Source organism: Papio anubis, chromosome 17 (genome assembly GCF_008728515.1).
Source record: "Papio anubis isolate 15944 chromosome 17, Panubis1.0, whole genome shotgun sequence".
In the NCBI taxonomy this organism is placed as follows: Eukaryota; Metazoa; Chordata; class Mammalia; order Primates; family Cercopithecidae; genus Papio; species Papio anubis.
The window spans coordinates 55788489-55790493 of record NC_044992.1 but is presented as its reverse complement, the minus strand read 5'-3'; the positions used below and the strand labels follow the sequence as shown (position 1 = coordinate 55790493).

At 45.3% G+C, this 2005-nt stretch overlaps 1 pseudogene; it reads left to right on the top strand.

Annotated features, from left to right (window-relative positions):
- Positions 1-203: 203 nt before the first annotated feature.
- On the top strand, positions 204-770 carry LOC101022295 (annotated as a pseudogene).
- The last annotated feature ends 1235 nt before the right edge of the window (positions 771-2005 follow it).

The window sequence follows — 2005 nt, the reverse complement described above, 5'->3', positions numbered from 1 at the left end:
AGAACCAAGCTTTCAAAACCAGCTTGTGGTAGCCCTTCTTGAGAGCAGATCAATCTTCTCATTGGTTCACTCTGACCATTCTCAGGATGCATAGGGACCCAGGCAAAGCAGGCCCTGGCAAGTCCCTTTTTTTTTTTTTTTTTTTTTTTTTGAGAGACAGAGGCCGGGTGCCGTGGCTCATGCCTGTAATCCCAGCACTTTGGGAGGCCAAGGTGGATGGATCATCTAAGGTCAGGAGTTCGAGACCAGCCTGGCCAACATGGCGAAACCTGTTCTACTAAAGATACAAAAATTAGTCAGGGTGGCACGGCACAGGGCGGTGTAGGGTCGCCATGGCGGAGCTGCAGCAGCTGCGGGTGCAGGAGGTGGTGGACTCCATGCTGAAGAGTCTGGAGAGAGAGAATATCTGGAAGATGCAGGGTCTCATGTTCCGATGCAGCACCAGCAGTTGTGAGGACAGCCAGACCTCCATGCAGCAGGTGCACCAGTGCATCAAAGCACTGCCATTTGCCATGCTTGAGCCAAAGCAAAGCCAGGCTCAAGCCCAGGCTTTGGTCACCAGTGAGTTGGAGAAGTTCTAGGACCACCTGGCCTGGTGCATCATGCATTGCAATGACAAAGTCAAAGATTCAATAGATGCTGGGAGTAAGAAGCTTCAGGTAAAGCAGCAGCTGGACGGTTGTGTGACCAAGTGTGTGGATGACCACACGCACTACATCCCAACTATGACCAAGAAGATGAAGGAGGCTCTCTTATCCACTGGGAAATAACAATCTTTGCCAGTGGCCATTGGGGCTGAGGGCAGGAATATATTTTTTATAAGGAATTGGGAATTTTAGTCTTTTAAGCGAAGTTTATGAAGAAACGAAGGATGGCCACAAGTGTAAGACATATGTCACTTGCCTCTAGGCACTGGTTCTTTTATGTTTCAGTCCTAAAAAATGAAATGGAAAAAAGTGGTACTAAATTGGGTCAGAGATATTACAGTTGAGTTTTAGAGTTTATATGTCCTGTGGCCAGTGCTTGTCCTGCCAGTAAGGATCTCCCCTGTAACAAGCCAGAGCCCTCCAAGGTACCAGACTTTTCTTACTACACAGGTACCAACAGGCTGGCAGGTTAGAGTTGGTGGAGTTTAAGGAGACATATTTTCTCTTTGTTGCCAACATCCTGTTTACCAGAAGTGTCACCACACCATTTTCTGTAAGTTGTAAAACAAAATTGATGAGGTCACTCACTTAGAAGGGCAAAAAAGTTTTCTGGGTCTTTGTTTTCTTGGTTTTGTGTAATTTATACAAGGCAATACAAGTTGATTTTAAGATGTGGAATTGGGAGGGAGACTAGTTTGGATAAGAACTTGGAAAGGTTCCTTGTGGATCCCCATTTCTGGTCAAGATGTGGATGTACATTTCTTAAAATTATTATATGCCACATCTTTCAGCCTGGAGACCATGCAAAAACATGAGAGGTGACGACACACTAATTATGGGAAGCATAATTACTGGCTAATGGGCCCTGAGGCTGTGTGTAGCAAAATGACAGGAAAATCTTGCAGTAACACTTTCCCAGTGAAGAGAACGGGATTTTGATTGTGATATATACTAGTACCTAGGAATGAACAGTAAAAGAGGAGCAGTTGGCTACTTGATTACAACAGAGTTATGAAGTACTGGATTTGGAAAAACCTGGTTTTTATAGAACGGATGGAACGAAAGCCTAAACCTAGCATGGCCTACTCAGCTCCCTGAATTAACAGAGCACTATTGACACAAATCCCGGCAACAGGAAATTCAAGGGAGAAAACGTAAGCAACTTGGGCTAGGATGAGCCGACTCCCTTAGAGCAAAGGAGAGGCAGACCCCATTACCAAATACCATTTTTGCCTGGGGCTTTCGCAACTTGCAGTGTTCCTGCCCTGGCATGGCACCTTAATTCTTTTGATAGCAACCTCATTGTATTTTCACCAACTTATTACTTGAAATGATAATACAGGCCGGGCGCGGTGGCT